Raw genomic sequence first — 19,609 nt, 5'->3', positions numbered from 1 at the left:
AAGCCTTCTGCAGTTAGGAGATGCCAGAATTAAAATTAACTTTAATTCCACCTCATTTGTGCATATGGATTTGTGACACTGGCAGACCAGGTACCAGGTCATGCCTAGGCTCCTAGGTCACAACTGAACACCAACAAATACATAACTGGAGACCACTCTGGCCCACCTGTGAGTTAGCATTGTTAAAATAGGTATTAAAGTTATAAAAATGTGTTTAGTGTTTAGACTTTATGAAACACTTGTAGGATGCTGCATGTATTGATCTTACGTCTAATATCTGTACCCCGTGTTAAGGCTGTTACAGTTCTCAAGGAGTTCACACTTGATACTTGGTTGGTGAAATCTTAGTATAGAACTCACAACCAGTTTGGGGTTTGTGTCCTGCTTTGTGTCAGTCTGCCCTGAGGATGGCACTCATGCTCTTGAGCCAGTGCAGGACAGCTTGACAGTATTATGATACAGTCTTTATTTAAATGATCTCATGCCCACCTTGCACATCCCCTTTTGTGTTCTCCAGGAGTTGCCTTGCCTCCTGCTTCTCTTGCTTTCTTTAAGCAGGCCCTGCAGGATGATGCTCCCCACCCAATCCTCACCCCAGCCCTCTACAACACTTCATCAGGCCCTGCCCCGTGAGCCTCCCTGGCCACCCACAACATGCCACCCTAGCCAGCTGCATGACATCCAGCCAGTCAGCCTCTGAACTGCATGCTGAGAACATGTGTATGCGTTGGTGCTTCATACCATCTACCTCCTCATCCTTGTGACCTGCCCCAACACCAAGTGGTGGGATCTGTGGTGGGTTGGATCACAGAAACCCCCCTTTGGGGCTGCCACCTGCTTTCTTGCTCTGGCACCTTGGGACGTCAGTGCCCTGCCTGGTTTGAGCCAGACCCGCTAGCCTGCTGCAAACCCAGAACCAGGTCTGAGCCATGTCCCCTAACAGCTGTAGGCTTATCTGAAAGCAGCGTAAGAAGTGTTTCTATTTCCAACACTCAGATGCCCAACTCCCAATGGCGTCCAAACCCCAAATAAATCTGTTTTACCCTGTAGAAAGCTTATGCAGGGTAAACTCATAAATTGCTCACCCTCTATAACACTGATAGAGAGATATGCACAGCTGTTTCTTCCCCCCCCCCAAGTATTAATACATACTCTGGGTTAATTAATAAGTAAAAAGTGATTTTATTAAATACAAAAAGCAGGATTTAAGTGGATCCAAGTAGTAACAGACAGAACAAAGTGAATTATCAAGCAAAATAAAATAGAACACACAAGTCTATGTCTAATGCAGTAAGAAAACTGAATACAGATAAAATCTCACCCTCAGAGATGTTTCAATAAGCTGCTATCACAGACTGGACACCTTCCTAGTCTGGGCACAATCCTTTCCCCTGGTACAGCCCTTTTCCTGCTCAGGTAGTAGCTAGGGGATTTCTCATGACTGACACCTTCTTTGTTCTGTTCCACCCCCTTATATAGCTTTGGCATAAAGCAGGAATTTTTGTCTCTGTGGGTCCCCCACTCTAAATGGAAAAGCACAATGTTTAAGATGGATTTCAGTACCAGGTGACATGGTCACATTTCCTGTGAGACCCCAAGCCTTCATTCCTCCCAGACTGACTCACAGGAAGGCCTGCCTGCAAACAGAGCCATCAAGATTCCAAACCACCATTAATGGCCCACACTTTGCATAATTACAATAGGCCCTCAGAGTTATATTTCATATTTCTAGTTTCAGATACAAGAGTGATACATTTATACAAATAGGATGACCACACTCAGTAGATTGTAAGCTTTGTAATGATACCTTACAAGAGATCTTTTGCATGAAGCATATTCCAGTTACATTATATTCATACTCATTAGCATATTTTCATAAAATCATATAGAGTGCAACATCACAGGATCTGTCACCATCTGTGGAGGATGAGGAACCCTGGTGGGCCAGTCTGTACTCTACACTGGTTCCCCACAGGGGGATTTTAGTTGGTGGAGCTGTGAGCTCCATGGAGCTGTGAGCACAGGCACGTACCTGGCACAGTCCATGAACTCCTCCAACACCTGTCCCTTTTGCAGTGATGAGACCTTGGTGCTCCTTTTCTGGTTCCTCCAGAACCTCTTACTGAGATTCTGGCAGCACTTTTTCCCCATCCCCTAATTCTTGCACCCTTAATCCATGGCCACACAAAGTCACAGAAGCCCCTCGTCAACCTCCTCCTGGTGCTGGCCAAGATGGCCATCCATCATATCAGGAGGAGGAAGCTAAATGGGGATAGCTCTGCAACTGTAGGGCCTATTTCTAGTCCCTCATCTGATCATGCCTTCTGGGCAGTGTCCAGTGTTGTCAGTAGCTACCGGTGTGGTGCTCCGCTGTTGTTCATGATGATAACAGTCGGCTGCATACGTGTTCCCTCTGTGTGCTGCCCCAGCACTGCACAGATCGCTAACACAGCAGACCCAGAGAGAACTCCCCAAAACCACAGACTCTAGTAAGGTATGAAGGAACCCGAGCCAGGTTTATTGTCAAACACAGCACAGTAATAGTTCCCTACAGGGCATACTACGAATTTGTGCTCCCTGGCAACGGACACAGCTCGGTCAGTGGTGGGACACTCCACTGCCCCCTAGGCTGGACAAAGATATGCGCTCCGCGACCTATTTTTATACCGTTGCAGGACAGATTACTCATCATTGTTCAAACGAATCTATCCATCATGTTGTCCTTTTGACCCTGTCTTTAAGATGCACCTGCTTGTTCCTTGTTATGTCTATGGTGTGTCTTGCCGCCGTCTTGGCACAAGTTCCTCTCATTTGCACTTATGTGTGTGTATGCACGTGCTTCTAAAAACCTTTTCTTGCCAACTTCTGTGAGTGGGACCTGCTTCTGGCTCACAGCCCAGCTTTCCTTATCACTTCCTGGAAGTACTTTGGTTCAGGCTTCAGGACTCAGACTGGGCCTCTGATACAAGAATTTATGTTCCAGTGCCTCCTTAGACACTTTTGAGGAGTCATGGGTGTTGCTGGAGCTTCTCTGCTCAATATGCCCCTCTGCCTTACTTATTTTTAATCTTTGATCTCATTCCCATACTGGGTTTTCCCTTTCATTGTACCGCATACTGAATTGAGGACCCCTGTGCTTAGTGGTTCCTCCCCCAAAGTTGAAGGGATAGACATTTAGTTTTGGGTTAGCCTAGACCCTCCTGCCCCAACCCTGTCAATAGTACACACCTTCCAAACTGTGTAACAAATGATACCGGCGTCCTATAGAAAACAGTTTCCTTTATTACACAATCCTGATTCATCCCCAGAGCACCATCCATCCTGCGCATTGAATGACATAGGAAAAAATAATATGTGATCATGTAATTAAAGACTTTATCATAATTCAGATGCACAGACAACCTGAATTCTGGCATTTCCTAACTTTTGAGTACTTGACTTTGCAACCTTAATAATGTTCTTTTAATGTTGTCCATTTTATGAGTAATTTTCTAGGTTTTTAATAAAGAAGACTGGAAAAAACAGAAGTTCCATCATTTGGCATCGTATGGCATCACACCCACATGGGTCATCTGCAGAGTTGACATCATTAGATCCACAGCCCATACCCCTGCCACTTGAGCTAACAGATTAATTTACAGAAGTTGCAGTTGTCACATTCTGTGTGGACCAGTAGTGGAGGAGAATGAGACCCACACTTTGACAATTGGTTTCACAGATATTTACTGGCAGGAGAGGAATGGTTGCATAGGTTAAATTCCACATTCTGGAAGTGAATGTGCTCTGTAAGCATAGACTCTTCTGTTCCAGTTCCCCACAATCATGACCTCTTCTGTCTCATCTTCTCCAGCCTGTTTCTGTCCCAGTTCTGTCTTTTCCCACCCATGGCTCAGGCCAGTCCTGGCCCCTCTAGCAGCTTTGCATCTCAGTCCCAATCTCCTCACCCAGCCAGTCCCAGTCTCCACCCCTCAGATGCCTCTTCCTAGTCCACAACTCTTTGCCCAGTCTCTCCTAGGTTCCGCCTTAGGGCTTCTCATCTGAGTTCTAGTCTTCCCTCAATCTTGGCTTCCAAGCCAGATCAACCTCCTCCGGCTCCTCATCTCAGTCTCTGCCTTTGTATCCTTGACCACCCTGCCCTCTCAGTCCCACTCTCCCTCTCGGTCTCCTTGCCTAGTCATTCTCAGTCCATTCCCTCAATTCCTCATCCAATCTCAGCACCCTCTCCCCCCGCCCCAACTCCCAGTCCCAGTCTCTTTACCCGGACCATCCTAGTCTTTCTCTACCACCACAGGTCCTGGTTCCTGTGTCTCTCTCCCTGATCCTTCACCACTTCCTTGTCCCAGGCTCTCTCTCCACACACACACCCAGGTCTTGGTCTTGTCCCCACTGCATTCAAGTCAGGCAGCTGCCTGGATGACAGCTGGTGAAGCACTGAAAACATAGGAAGGACAGGCTCCAAGTTCTCAGTTCCCATGTTCCACAGAGGCGAGCAGCAACCTGGAGTAACAATTGCAAAGAAAAACTTGCTCAAAGCCCCTGCAGCCCCAGACTGGAGCATACTCAGGGTAGATCTCTGGACAATTCTACAAAACTCTAACCAGTCTCTGAGCATGTGAGAACTGAGATTTTTCAAAGGCTTATATTTGGGTGAATTTTCATGACGATTGCAAAAGGCCCTTCCCTGATGCAAAGGCCACCACCCTGCCAAATTCAAATCTGCCTCAATGTATGGAGTTCCTAGAGCTTTTTTAAAAACAAAACAAAACAAAAAACAACACAATTTAACATGAGCAAAGCAATGTATTTCCACGTAATCTTGTTCTGAGAAGCAGCTGAATCATTGTTGCTCAGCTTTCCAAAAATATTCAGCCTGAGGCAGACACCTGGCATGGAAAATTTCAGTCCAAACATCTTATGTGTAGCAAAAATATAAACAACTGACAATAGGGTCTTATCACGGGAAGTGTCAGGCAGTCTTCAATATAGGTGGTGCTATCTGTGTCACTCATAAGGAAGTGAAATACATTGAAATTTTACATACATCTTTTTAGATACACACACACACAGTATTTTTCTATATTTATTTGAGGAAAGGACTAGAGTTTTAGGCTTCATACAATAGTCTGATATTTAGTAAAGAATTTAGAAAATCATAAATACATGTAAAGGGCAAGTGGATCTATGTTTAATGGCCAAATTCTGCCATTGGGTGCACACAGACACGGGATCCCATTAAAGTCAGCGTTAACTCTCTGTACATCTGATTTTTCTCCAAATTGGAGCTATTTATGGACACCTGAGGGCAGAATTTGGTCCAAAGCCGAATACCTTTGAAAGTCCTGCCCCCCAATATGAAACTCTCTCTTTAACATGCTAGTCACATTTCATCATGGTTTTAAATTAACTAGTCTTCCACCTATTATAGTGTAGCATAGCTGTTTTCCAATTTTTTTTAAAAAAGAGTTTTCAGAACTCTCGGGTGTTGTAGATTAACCTGGAAAGCACAGTCTCAAAAGGATAAAGAAATGCATGCTGTAAAATGTATGAATGTAAGATTACCCTTTTTGCTTTATTGTATGTTTAGGATTTTAATTGATTTTTTTCTAGTACCCAAACAAAAAATAAGGGAGAAGCCAGAAAAGTCGATAATATACAGACAGCTCAAAAATAAAATATTTACCAGTTTCACTGAAGCATGTTGTTAGCAGGTTATGACAGCAAGCTCTAACCAAACAGAAGTATATTAGCTAGGTTAATTATGAATAATAGCTATTTTTATAGAATAGCTTAAAGAATCCTATGGGATCATAAAGCACCTTGCTAAACAAATAGAAATAAATATTGATTTTTGTGAAGTTCTTTAGGGACACCCAAAACTTTCATTTAGATAGAGATAGCATACAATAGACTGATATCAGGGTTCGGTGCATAGAAGCATTTTGGATAAAACAGAATATCACAAAATTGGAGTTTGTAATATTGACATATAAAAACCCACCTCTGTGATGGAGCAGCTGTTTAACAGAATACAGCAATACTGCACAGCAGTCACCAAAACTGTTAAGACAAATACAATGTCAAACTGAAAATTCAGGAAGTCTTTAGAGCAGGCAATGTAACTACCCACACTGAGTTTTTTTGCTAACACACAGGAGCTCTCTCTTCTACTTGGGCGAAAAGTGGCTTAAATCTTTAAAGATCATAGTTCAGATACACCCAGAATTACAAAGGTACATAGGCACCTAAATCTGGGGTTTAGATGCCTAAATCCCAGTTTTAGGATCCACAGAACTCCTGCCAAACTCTGTAGGTGCCTACCTCTCAGAGTAAAAGCTCCCTTTGTTTTTGCCTAGGGGCTTGTGCACTGGTGCTCACTCTAGGCCTCTAGACACCTATCTCCCAGCGTGATCCACAAATGGGGGAAGATAGGCATTTGCCCACCTATCTTGCCAACAAGGCCCAATCCAGGTGGCATGCTCAGAGGTTGTCAACGAGCTCACATTCAAAATCCAGCATGCATAGGAGGTGAGGCCCACCTTATAGCTTGTAAGACCCCTGATTAGAGCACTCACTGAGTTGCGAACCCAGGTTCAATTCCCCCTCCACCTGATGGAAATTTGAACAGGGGTCTCCCACCTCTGAGGAGCATGCACTAGCAACTGAGCCATGGTTTAGATGGGGGAGTCCCTCAATCTCTCCTACTGAAGTGATTCTACTTTGGATTAAATACTTAAAGTCATTGGACCAGAAAGAAAGAATGTGTGAGTGAGAATGATTCTGTACCTTTGTGGTTATGGCACCCATCGGGAAATTGGGAGATCCAGGGTCCAATCTCCATGCTACAATTGCTATTTAATTATTTATCCACAGTGGAACAGCTTCAAGAGGAGAGACTGAAGGAATGCTATATCAGAAAATCCCATAGTGCCATGGTTAACATGGTCTCCAGAAAGGGAGATGTCTATTTAAATCCTTATTCCTCCTCAAGCAAAGGACATGTCACAGGGTAGCTGGTCCCTGTGGATACACAAACCCATCACCCCTGGACCACAGCAGGTGAGTCCAATCTAGCCAATTAAATAGGATGTGCCACACCTGGGCCTAATAAGGACTGTGAATTGGCAGCTAGAGGAGGAATTGATTGAGATAGGCTGTGTTCTGGGGAGGGAAAGTCCTATGGAAGTGGAACTAACTTCTGCAGTGGGTCACCTGGAGTAAGGTGCTCAAAGAGACAGCCCTAAGGCTGCTGCCCTAGAGAAGGGGCAGAACTGGAAGCCTGCCAGAGGCTCCTGAGAGGCATAGAGCTAGAGTCTGATAGTAGGGACTGAGTTAAGACTTTTTTTTTCTTTCTTTCTTTTTATAAAGAAAATATTTCTCCTTGAAAGAAACGGGGTGTGTCTGTGCATACTTTGTATCTGGTGAGAAGTCTGGCATAGTGCAGATGGGAATTGAACCTGGGCCTCCCACATCCTAGGTGAGTTCTCTAACTCTTGGGCTAAAAGTTACATGTATGGTACCACTTCTCCTCTGGCTTATCTGTGTGGTGAGAGTCAAAAACTGACTTAAGCATCTTAGCACCTAGTTCCAGGAGAGGCTTCCTGATTGTGGACTGCTAAGCAGAGCTGGGCTCCTCCCTGTAGCTGGCACTTATGTCCCTAACTCTATGAGAGGGATGGGGCTTAGGCCACATCCCTTTTGTCAGCAGCTCCCATTGACTAGCTCGGATGGGGAGCCATGCTGCATGCTGGCTTTTATGGACTACATTCTTAGGAATCTCTCTCTTTCCATCCTTTGTATAGGAAGCTTAGGTGCCTAACTCAGGCTTTGTAGACCATGTTGTGTCTGTGATTTTCTAGGCGCCTAAAAAGTTAAGTGTTACAATAGTCAGTGTCTCAGTGCCTAAGTCCCTTTGTGGTTCTGGGCCATAATGACTGCAATTTCACCCTAGATGCTGTTTTTCAGATAACAGTGTGCCTGCCTTTTCACCATCATGGGGCATTTGTTCCTTACTGTTTCAGAGGCAACAGTAGCAACTGCTTAGTCACCAGCACTATTTCCTGACTCTCCTATCAAGTATGGCTCAACCTTTCTTAGCCTGAAAGAGCCAATGTGTTCATAAGCCAAGATAGCTTTGTTGCAGACAGTATCAAAATGTGGTTTTAAATATAGTTCCTTTTAAACAAACAAATGCTATAGGCATGTAGTATTTGTGTGTGTGTGGTGCAAGATTTTGAGGTGAAATGGTTAGAAATAAGTAACCAATACAAATCTGCATAAAACAGGATGTTCCAATTTGAAGCCATTCAGAGGAAAACTTAAACTAAAGTGGGTATTTTAATTAGAAACACAATGATTCCACATTTTATTTTCTTAAAACAACCTAAGGCTACCAAATACCAGCTTTTTTTTGTTTGTTTTACCAGATGGCAGATAAAGAATCTAAATAGCCAGTGACATCACAATCTTGCATTACCAAGTAACAACAGTGATGCCATACTGAACACATGTACTTCTGTAATGCCAACAGACCCTGGTCGCTGGCGGGCAGGACCAAACTGGGGACATCTGGAGCTCAGTGCATAAGCCTCTAGAGCATGAGCTAAGAGCCAACTTGCTATTAACTAAAGTGGTAGAGCAGACTCATTTAACTCTCTCTAAGTGGTCTTGGTGCCACTAGATGGGACAGAATACCACACCCAGGAGGTGTGTGGGTTACACTTCCACCAGTAAACAAGGATGCCGGAAGAAAAGGAGTACTTGTGGCACCTTAGAGACTAACCAATTTATTTGAGCATGAGCTTTCGTGAGCTAGGATGCCAGAGTTCAGGAGGAAAGTCAGCTGACTTGAAGCCTCTTCAAGTGCAGAAATACTTAAGACTTATTGAGGATCTTATGCTAAAGAAAGCTGCCAAGTGAAATTTGCTAGTCTCCATTTGAAAATGATGTATTTCTATAAACTACAAGCTCTTCCCTATTTTATTACTAATGACGGTTTTTCTCCAGAAAAATCAATAGATAACAAGAAGAAAAGGAGTACTTGTGGCACCTTAGAGACTAACCAATTTATCTGAGCATAAGCTTTCGTGAGCTACAGCTCACTTTATCAGATGCATACTGCGGAAGTGAAGAAACAGATTGACAGAGCCCAAAGAGCTCCCAGAAGTCACCCACCACAGGACAGGCCCAACAAAGAAAACAACAGAATGCCACTAGCCGTCACCCTCAGCCGTCACCCTGAGGGGGCTGAGGGTGACGGCTAGTGACGTTCTGTTTTCTTTGTTGGGCCTGTCCTGTGGTGGGTGACTTCTGGGAGCTCTTCGGGCTCTGTCAATCTGTTTCTTCACTTCCGCAGTATGCATCTGTCAAGGTTCCTTCCTCACTCTGAATGCTAGGGTACAGATGTGGGGACCTGCATGAAAAACCTCCTAAGCTTATCTTTACCAGTTTAGGTCAAAACTTCCCTAAGGTACAAAATATTCCACCCTTTGTCTTTGGATTGGCTGCTACCACCACCAAACAAATACTGGTTACTGAGGAAGAGCTGTTTGGAAACGTCTTTCCCCTCAAAATACTTCCCAAAACCTTGCACCCCACTTCCTGGACAAGGTTTGGTAGAAAGCTTCACCAATTTGCCTAGGTGACTACAGACCCAGACCCTTGGATCTGAGAACAATGAAAAAGCATTCAGTTTTCTTACGAGAAGACTCTTAATAGAAATAGAAGTAAATAGAAGTAAAGAAATCACCTCTGTAAAATCAGGATGGTAGATACCTTACAGGGTAATTAGATTCAAAACACAGAGAATCCCTCTAGGCAAAACCTTAAGTTACAAAAAAGATACACAGACAGAAATAGTTATTCTATTCAGCACAATTCTTTTCTCAGCCATTTAAAGAAATCATAATCTAACACATACCTAGCTAGATTACTTACTAAAAGTTCTAAGACTCCATTCCTGGCCTACCCCCGGCAGAAACAACATATAGACAGACGGAGACCCTTTGTTTCTCTCCCTCCTCCCAGCTTTTGAAAGTATCTTGTCTCCTCATTGGTCATTTTGGTCAGGTGCCAGCGAGGTTACCTTTAGCTTCTTAACCCTTTACAGGTGAGAGGAGCTTTCCCCTGGCCAGGAGGAATTTCAAAGGGGTTTACCCTTCCCTTTATATTTATGACAGCATCCGATGAAGTGAGCTGTAGCTTACGAAAGCTCATGCTCAAATAAATTGGTTAGTCTCTAAGGTGCCACAAGTCCTCCTTTTCTTTTTGCGAATACAGACTAACACGGCTGTTACTCTGAAATAGATAACAAGGTAACTTTCTTACAGTGAAAACTTGCACCTATTATCCCATCCCAGCTGTCCACCATTAAAGCAAATGTCCCACCTTTAACCAACTAATGATCTCCATGGACCTTGATCCTACTTCTGTCTATACACTACAGTAATGTAGATTGATTATTTATTTGTTATATTTGCAATTGGAGGTCACAATTGAGATTGGGGCCCCACTGTGCTAGCTGTTGTACTAACACATAGTCCCCATATTCCTGGACCTTAAATTCTAAAAGAGAAAACAGATACACTGTGGGAGACTGGCTGTGATATTAGCCCCCTCTGACAGAAGGGGCACTGAGGCATAGCAAGAATAAGTAACTTGCCCAAGAACACATGAGAAACTTGTGGTAGTGTCAGGAAGGTGTCTCTGGGCAGCCTATGAGCACAGTGGATCCACCTAACTGATCAGTTAGTCTGATTGGCTGAGGAAATCAGCAAGCCTCCTTTTAGACCCAACAACAAAAACTGATCTCTGGCTGCTGAACTCACATACCTACAACTGTGATCTCTCCTGTGCCTTCCTTGTTCCTAGCTTTTCTCCAACCCTGATTCTGCTTTGTTCCCAATCTTGCCCCTGTCCTGCTCAGTCTGCTCCTGCCCTGCTTGGTTCCTGATGCCAGCTCTGACCTTCAAGGCTGTTCCTGTACTATGACTCCAGCTCTAGCCACGACTGCACACGTGCAGCCAGTGAAAGTAGCCTAAGAATGATTCTCTACACTATGCATTTTGGCCTATTGGAACACACTTACAAACTGGGACATTAACCAGCTAATAAGAGGATTCAGCTTGTCGGGAGACAGGAAGGGAGAGATAGAAGGCTGGAGGGAAGGGCAAAGAAGCTCAGGATATAAGACTAGTAAGACCCTCCCCTTCATCACTCTGTGCTAAGGAGGTACATTACAGCTTGGGAAAAGCCTAAGGGTGATGGGGCATGAAGCCTGCATAAGATACTGTAAATATAGTAAGTTGAGGTGAATTTACATATGTGTGTGAGGACTGCTTGCAAAGAGAAATCCAGGGTGAGAGCCTACCCTGTGACACGTGGAGTCTCAACTGGGATTTCCCCACTCCAGTGTAGGCAAATGACCAGAGAGGGGAGCCTCTGAGATGATGTAGCAGACTGAACAGTATGGAAGAACTCTTGCACTGGGTGGCTGAGCAGCAAAAGGAGTTACAGAAAGCCTTCCAGAAGATTTGACAGACACAGCGCGCACACAGCCAATCCTTGTTATCCGGGCAAAAAGAAACAATGCCTACAGCAATTTATTGCAGGCCAGGTGCAACAACTGCTCTTGGGAATAATCAGCTTCTCCTCAATAAGGAGTCATAACTGGGTGATGCTGGGCAAAAAAGGCCTGACAGATGACTCTGGGGCTCTTTTGTTGATGTTTGAGAGGGCCTCTTTCAGGAGCCCAGTGAAAAAAGAGGGTATGGGCCCTCTGATTTTCCCCCTTTGTCTCAGGAGAAGCTTAAGCTGCTTGTATGGCACTGAGTGATAAACAAGCCATGGATTATGATACCATAGAGACAGCCATTTTAGATCAGCTGTGTCTGTCACAGAACAATAGGCAAAAATTTCAAGCAGCAAGGTGGTTGGAGGGACATGACTTAGGGTCTTTGCACAAAAGTTATCACACTGAGACACTAGGTGGCTGAGGTCAGATGACCAAAGAGTTGTGGAAGATCATGGACTCCATTATTTTGGAACAGCTGTTGCAGGGTCTCCCAAGGTCATTAGGGTTTGGGTGCTGTTTTAGTCAGTAAGACACAGAAATCCCTGAGGCTTTTCAACAACAGAGACATTACAAAAACAGCTGCAGCACTGACTGCTTTCTTGTCACTGTGACCTGGTGCAGACTGTTCTACATCCTGTTATGCAAGATATTGCACAGCTCAGGCCCTTTAGGGGTTCTAGATGCAGCTCCCTCTTGTGGGTAAGAAGCTGTTGTGCATCACATCCCCTTTATCATGTTTGTTTAAGACCCTATACCTGAGTAACAAAGTGTGGTTCTGTAATGTCACAACACAGTATTAGAACAGACTTAACAATTGATGTAACAACAGTTGATGTAGTTTGGGAGGGTCAGTGATTTACTGTTCACTAAGTCTCTGCATCTGGATAATGGTTTGATGTTCATTTGTGTGCAAGTACTCTTTCTGGGTGCCAGGAAAGGCTAATGTTTGGCTTGTTGTTGGTCTTGGTTTTGCTTGTCCTTTCACATTGTTGGGTGGCATGTTCTATTGGTTCCATGTCTGTCGTGTGTTAAGGAGTGAATTAATAGCATTCCATTGATCCTTATTTGGAGGGATCTTGCAGTTCCTCACCCTGCATTGGGTTTCCATTGGCTGTAGGATATTGTATTTGAATGGATTAATTTGTGGTGCTGGAGATATGTAGGTCCATCAGCCACAACAGTATGGGAGAGGAGGTTATCTGTTCCACCATGTTGCCCCTTTCTATGGGTAGGATTTGTCTTGAAGAAATAATCACACTTTTTTACTGGCTATCCAGGTTGTGTATCTGGATGGTCTTTGGACTGTCTGCCATAGTTGGTTGTAGCTTTGTTGTACTTCTCTAAGTGACTTCTTCCACTACTTAAGGTTTTAGTAGCGCATTGGCTGTACCCATGTGTGTGAGTGTCTAACCATTAGAGGCTGCACAGGGCTGCTGGTCATGCCTTCAGTAGGGAGAGGTTTCAGAGTGACAGCCATGTTAGTCTGTATTTGTAAAAAGAAAAGGAGTACTTGTGGCACCTTAGAGACTAACCAATTTATTTGAGCATAAGCTTTCGTGAGCTACAGCTCACTTCATCGGATGCATACTGTGGAAAGTGTAGAAGTTCTTTTTATACACACAAAGCATGAAAAAAATGGGTGTTTACCACTACAGAAGGTTTTCTCTCCCCCCACCCCACTCTCCTGCTGGTAATAGCTTATCTAAAGTGATCACTCTTCTTGCAATGTGTATGATATTGATTATATTATATATATATATTGATATGATATTGTAAGGAGAGTGATCACTTTAGATAAGCTATTACCAGCAGGAGAGTGGGGTGGGGGGAGAGAAAACCTTTTGTAGTGGTAAACACCCATTTTTTCATGCTTTGTGTGTATAAAAAGATCTTCTACGTTTTCCACACTATGCATCCGATGAAGTGAGCTGTAGCTCACGAAAGCTTATGCTCAAATAAATTGGTTAGTCTCTAAGGTGCCACAAGTACTCCTTTTCTTTTTAGTAGGGAGAGGATATTTCTCCACTCTAGGATGGCTTCCCATGTATTATTCTTTAATCTTTTATTTAAGAGAATTGGGGGGGGGGGTTGTTTGTTTTTGTTTGATTTAGCTTTGTCTTTGGATTGATTCTTGTAGGTGGTGGCTGTGTTAAATTCCCAATCTTTGGCAAAGTGTGCAAATTCCTTGTTGGTGAACTGTGATCCATTGTCTGAGATGACACAATCTGGTATACCTTGCCTACCCATGGTATCCCATTGCTTTGTCTATTATTACTGCTGCATGAACTGTGAAATAGTTCATCAGTGTGGGTGCTTAGGACATCTGAAAAGGGATTGCCCTTGTATAGTCTGTGATCTTGCTGAGCTTTGTGGATGGACAGAAACCTTTGGGAAGCAGCTAAAGCAAACACACCTAGTCTCTGAAGGTTGGGTAGAAATAAGGGGTGGGCCTTGTTGACTCTACCATGGGCTGTCATTGGTTGAGACTGGGTGAAGCCCTACTACATGGTTGTGAGGCAAGCCTCAGTCTTGCTGCACAACTCAGTCTTAAGCATATCCACGGGGAAAGAAAAATCTTCCCAGTGGCCCAGGTGCTTCTAGAAATTTGGGGAACAGTTGGTGGAAGTGGGTTGGTGTAGTCAGGTCATTGCCCCAGCCTGTATTAACTGATGGATTGGAGCCTTTTTCCTTTGAGGATACTGAGAAATACCCACAGAACCAAACCTCTAGAGAAGGAAAGAGCAGAGCAGATGAGGCCACAAGGAAAAATGCCAAGAAGTCAAAGGTGGTTTAGAAAAGGGAGAAATGGGACAGACTAGACAAGAGACAAAGAACCCAAAGGTATAGGGAAATGAAAAGGGGGCAGAAGTAGAATAAGCTTTGACAGAGGAGGAAGGCAAAGCGGGTATGTAAAAAGGCCGAGAGACAGAGCAAGGATAACAGTGTACTGAAATCCAAGGTAACCTGAGTTAGATAGTAGAAAGGGAGACTAAAGGCATGGAAGAAGTCCAATGATGTAAAAGGTTGCCCTGGTGTGAAGACAGGTGGGCAGAAACAAATATGGGAGTTAGCCCTTCCCCATTTTCCACCAAATAGTGCATTCCGATGAAGGCTCCTATAGGGATTTTTGAGAGCCAGTTTAGACACCTTGCTAGTGGGAGGGGATGGCAGTCCCCAGAGGAAAGACACAGCCCAAGACAGGAAAGAAAAGGAGGAAGGAAGCAAAACAAGAGAAAAGGGGAGGAGGTGTGTGATAGTGGGAGTAGCCTAAGGCTTTGTAAGCAACCTGCCCCCATTGGTCAAACTGGGGGATAAGACTGGGTAGTTAATCAATTAACAAGGGGATTCAGCTTGTCAACTGGGGACTGTTAAATGGGAGAGGGGAAGGGTTGAGGAAGGGCAAAGAGGCTTAGGATCTCAGAGGTGAGACCTTTTCTCCTTCCCATCTGCTCCCCACCCTCTGGCAAGGAGGTACACTAAAGCTTGGGGAAAGCCTTATAGTGAGGGGACATGAAGCTTGCATAAGACTTTGTAAATAAAGTAAACTGTGAACATACATAAGAGTGTGAGAGTACTGCTTGCAAAGAGAAATCCAGGGTGAGGGAGTCTCCCCTGTGACATATCCTGGTTTGACCAGTAGAGAGCCATAATTGAATTTGGTTCTCCTGAATCCCAGTCCCGCACGTAAAAGGATTATAAAATCTCCCAGGCAGGGACCACCATCTCTTTTATGCAATGTCTAGCACAAATAGGCTCTAGACTCAAGTTGCTACTCTAGTACAAATAATAAACAATAATAGTGCCTGACCCATGTGATCATCTTAATCTTTGTGGTTTTCTTAGGCTTCCTTTCAGTAGAGTCAAAACAATTATAGCCATTCTTGTAGATGTGTGCACTATTTCTACGCTATTGCATTTCTGGGTTCTTTCCTTTCCTGTCTCTAATTGCAATATAATGCATCAGTAAAACTCCCATTCGTATTTAGTGTTGTCCTTCAAATTGAAGGCCAAATCTTAGACTGATCTTACATAGGGATAAGGCACATCCTTTTTCCTGTTTTTGTTCCAGCTTTTCACTAGCTTGAGTGATCCTGAGGACTATAGTATAGTAGCTGGACCTCTAGAACTGTGCTCTGGCACAAGGAACTTATGCAAATCAGATCACTAGCCATCCACGGACTTTAGTCCATCTCTCCCTCTGGGCAAAGACCACCGAATTAATTGCGGGTTTAAAGCTGCATTAATCCTCTCAGAAAGGTGAGTTAGGGAATGGAAGGTTGAGGGGTGAAGATGGGTCCCTAAGAATTTTCCAAAACTAGAAAACACTTTTCTAGATGTCCTAGAGACTTTGATGGATGTCGTCATTGTCATGCCTCCTGTCAGCTCTGTGTTCTTGGGGAACCAGGGTTCAGTATCCAGCCTGTCTGAGTCACAAAGGACGCCTCCGACTCCGCTTGAACCAAAACTGATCAGAAAAAAGACCTACAAAAAGCAATGAAAAGGCAGTGGGAGACACACCTAAACCCCTCAGGACAAGTGTGACAGGATTAAGGCAACTTGCTTAGCCTCATTTGCATCGAAGATGGGACGTGGAGGCATCTCCTTTAGCATACAGAATGGAGAACAGAGATTCCAAGCCAAGAACCACACTGAACTCTGGGACCAGAAAAGCAGGGAAGCACTACTTGATGGGGGAATCTCTGCTCAAGATGTTAATGAACCCACATCTGCACACACCCAGCTCCATAGTTATCAGACCAATTCTAGTAAAATATCCTTTATTGGTATCCAAAATACTGAAGCTGCCTAATTGCATTGTGAGCTCCGAAGGAACACTGCCCATAGGCAGGAATAATCAGTTCCTATTGTCTGGCCTGAACAAAACAACTTTGGTATACTCCCTTGAGCCATCAGTTTACCCATAAACAAATCTAGTGTCCTCCCTTGAACCATTGTTGTTTCCCTACAAAAAGCCCTTACCCACGCTCAAGTAAGTGTTCTGATGCCTGGATCCAAAATCTGCATCAGTTCTATTGGGACTTCATCTTCTCCTAACTGATCGTGCTCAGGGCTCTGCCTGTCTCCAGCACTCCGGACCCTCAGCTACCACCATCACCTGGGAACCCCGACTGGTTCAAGCTTCACAGAGTGGTAAGAATCCAACTCTCTCTTTCTCTCTAGGTATAACTTTCTAACCCTGAGTTGGGTGATCAGGTATAGTTTTCTAAACCTGACTTTTGTAATCAAATTTAAGCTAGATTTAATATTGTAACTCTTTTTTGTTTGCATCTCCTTTTATGGTTATTACCTGGCAATAAATAAGTCTTATGGTTAAGCCGGTTGCTTCCCTCCCTCCCTTTCTCTTATGTTTTTGGCTTCCCCATTTGCTCTGCAGCAATGCTCCTGTTACCTGTACCGCCCAAAAATCCTGTGGGGTTTGCTCATCAAGTGGGTTTTGACCAGAACAATTGTAACGTGAAAGTGGGGATCAGGACGTGCTGAACCTGTAGCATAGGAGGGTGGCAGCTTGGAGGTGCTGCTCAACGCAGCCTGTTCACGCATACTCTATTCTGGTGCAGTGCCCATGGCATATGAGGGTGTCAGCTGGGAAGTGCTATTTGACCCAGCCTGCTGAGTTCAAGGGCATATAAGGGTGACAGCTTGGGAGTGCTGATTGACCCGGTCTGCTCAGACATGCTCTGTTAGAGTGTGTGTGTGTTCATGGGGGGAGGGATAGCTCAGTGGTTTGAGCATTGGCCTGCTAAACCCAGCGTTGTGAGTTCAATCCTTGAGGGGGGCATTTAGGGATCTGGGGCAAAAATTGGGGATTGGTTCTGCTTTCAGCAGGGGGTTGGACTAGATGATCTCCTGAGGTCCCTTTCAACCCTGATATTCTATGATTTGATTCTGAGGCTGGAGGAACCCAGCCCTGGGGAACCTAGGTCCTGCAGGATAGCTCCATTGGGAGGAGAACTTGCAGAAGGGAGAAGTAGAGCTCCGTATGAAAACACAAGTGACACAAGCGGTACATTGATAGAATTACAAATTTCCTCCCCCTCCCCCGGAAGAATAACCCTAATAAGTGAGTACCCCCAAAGTAATGGGCAAATCTGGTAACGCTCCCCCATGATCAATGTTCTTCCTCATATTTCTTTTCTCATGTTTTACTTAAATGCAATCCTGAGGGCCATGTAAGGGAAGAAGACTATTCACATATCTGTAGCATCCACTGAGCAGTGGGAGGGGTTTGGCAGCACATGGCTACACCTGAGAAAAGTGCCTCTCTTAGGATTTGATCAAATATTCCAGTCTGCAGTCAGAAAAGACTCCACATGTCTCCACTGAGAGGGATGGAATTTGCCCTTTAGAATACAGACCTTCTAAGATGACATGACAACCATGTTTGGATGGAGACATAATTATCTCAAGTGACTGCTCCTATAACACAAAGCAACTAAACAAAATAAAGGAAGTTTATAGTGTTTCCATATTTGCTTTTAAAAGACATAACTTCCACCTGTATCCCTATCAATGATTTTTCCTTAAGTACAGACACTAATTTGCTACTGTTGTGTTGCGTGCTGCACTTCTACTACTGATTATTCTTATTTATTCAGGGGGAAAAAAATCTTTGAAGTATATGCATAATATTCTATGTGCGCCATATAAAGGATATGGAAAAAAAAGAAAGGTAGTGAGGGGAAAAATAGATGTTCTATTTGCATATTTTAATTAGCAAAACGTTTTCTACCACACTGGGCTTCATTTCATTTCTGTGTATAAACAGAACTACAAATAAAACTGATAACATAAATATATGTTTTAGTGCTGAATATTAAATTAGTTAAAAGGTTTGATGTAAAGTATGAATTTTTCATATACTATCATTCACCTTTGTTGAATATATTATCATATCGGACAAGCAATATTTTTAATCCCTGGGAAACAGTGCAAACTACTAGCATCATTTGTTCAATAAAAATACACTGTACTCCTTCCTTATTGCTTGTATTGTTAAAGGCTTCTCTTAATCTGTTATGAGTGGATTTTAGTAAAAAAGAAAAGAAAATGACGTCTTTAAAATATAAGAATTTGATTGTGTGCTATTGTTGCCTGCTAACAATGAGCTAAAGAGATTAATGGATCATAGATTTGGCAAACAGCCACATTTCCTCCTGCTCAATACATTTAACAACATAATTTTGTTTAACTTTTATCATTGAAGGAGTTGTTGGTAAATAGAAGTTGGATTTTTATACAGGTTTTTCCCCCAGAAATCCTGCAGCTTTTTCAGTCATTCATGGTGAACATTTGAGTCCCATAGTTTGATGGGTGAGGAATGAAAAATAGCAGGCTCCTGATTCACTTGTGCGCAGCGCCTTGTGTAGTCTTACACTTTGGTGTAAAGTGGATATAAATTATTATAAATCTGAATGGTAGCAGGCTCTTTTGTTGTTTGTTTATCATTCTTCATACTCTGGGACTTATGTCACTATGAATAGCAAATATATATGCATTGTAGCAGATTGGTAGCATTTTACACCTGCTTTGTACTAAGAAAAGGAGTAGTTGTGGCACCTTAGAGACTAACCAATTTATTTGAGCATGAGCGCTGTAGCTCACGAAAGCTCATGCTCAAATAAATTGGTTAGTCGCTAAGGTGGCACAAGTACTCCTTTTCTTTTTGTGAATACAGACTAACACGGCTGTTACTCTGAAACCTGCCACTTTGTACTGGTGCAAATAACTATACAAGTAAAGGCCCAAGAAGAATCAGGCCCTCAGTTGGTATTTTCTGCTACTTGAGATACTTTGGGCCCAATCCTTTTCTCAGTGATTGGCCACCAGCCTGCTCACAGATGTATGAACCAGTTCATACCTTCATGAGACCACTTTCCAACTTCTCATTTGCAATTATCCAGTTTACCCTAGTTCCCTTCACCTTCCCTCAATGACGAAAAACCAAAAGGTATACCTTCAGAGACAATAGTTGAAACTCCTAAATGCTGTAGTAGTTTAAAAAAAAAAAAAAAAAAAGCT

This window comes from Lepidochelys kempii, chromosome 3, assembly GCF_965140285.1.
Source record: "Lepidochelys kempii isolate rLepKem1 chromosome 3, rLepKem1.hap1, whole genome shotgun sequence".
Classification (NCBI taxonomy): Eukaryota; Metazoa; Chordata; order Testudines; family Cheloniidae; genus Lepidochelys; species Lepidochelys kempii.
This window is presented reverse-complemented; position numbering follows the sequence as displayed.